Genomic DNA, 978 nt, shown 5'->3' with positions numbered 1-978 from the left:
TTAGGTACTAAAACATAAAAAAAAACGAAATTACTCATAGTATAGCAGAAAAAAAATGTTATGTTGCTGACCGGAGTAAACGCGGCAAGACACCTGTACACTACCGCACCAAACGCAATTTTTTAAACAAATTGTTTATTTAGATTGCATAATATCGTTATCAAATATCAATACAATTTAGTTTAAATTCGACGACGGTTATAACGGAGGTCCATAATATTTATAATAATAGTAAATTGGAATTACCCGTTTCGGAACAATAATTTCGTTGGATGTGTGTCTCTTCGTGAAAACTATTCATACGTCATGTTCATTGTGAATTGTTCATTGTTCATTGTGAATAAGGCGCATGTAAACTCCGCCAGTAAAAAAAAATCAAGTAACAATAAACCATAATGTTATAATAATAACTACCCTAATAAGTATATGCCAAAAAATATAAAAAAAACTTTAAAATAAAAATAATAATTGTTCGAAAAAATCATACAAATTACAATGGACAGTATTATGTTCAAAAATAATGATCGACAATATAGTAATAATTAGGGCTCGGAACTTATTGAATTTGCATATTTTTATTGAATAGTCCAATAAGTTGCCAAGTAAGACAGAAATTTGTTTCAAGTTGTAACGAATTTAAATACATCAAATAAAAATTGCATATTTTTGCATATTTTGTGGTTTTAATGAAAACATGCATTTTTTCACAATAAATATATTTTTTTGCATATAACATGCTATATTTTAAGTACGACTTGAATATTTCTTATAATAGTTAATAAGAGTTTTCTGTGCACTATCGAAATCAATTATTATCGATAAACGTCAAATAAAGATAAGATATTTGAACAGAACATTCTGGTTTTTTTTTAAAAATAGTTTCCTATACGGCTCGTCATTACTTGCTGCTAGCTATATTGTACACATATCAGTCTCGTGTCTTGCGGTCTCGTGTGCGCGTCTTACGATCATAATATT

This window comes from Acyrthosiphon pisum, chromosome A2 (genome assembly GCF_005508785.2).
Source record: "Acyrthosiphon pisum isolate AL4f chromosome A2, pea_aphid_22Mar2018_4r6ur, whole genome shotgun sequence".
Classification (NCBI taxonomy): Eukaryota; Metazoa; Arthropoda; class Insecta; order Hemiptera; family Aphididae; genus Acyrthosiphon; species Acyrthosiphon pisum.
The sequence above is the reverse complement of the archived record's forward strand: the minus strand, read 5'-3'. Positions refer to the sequence as shown.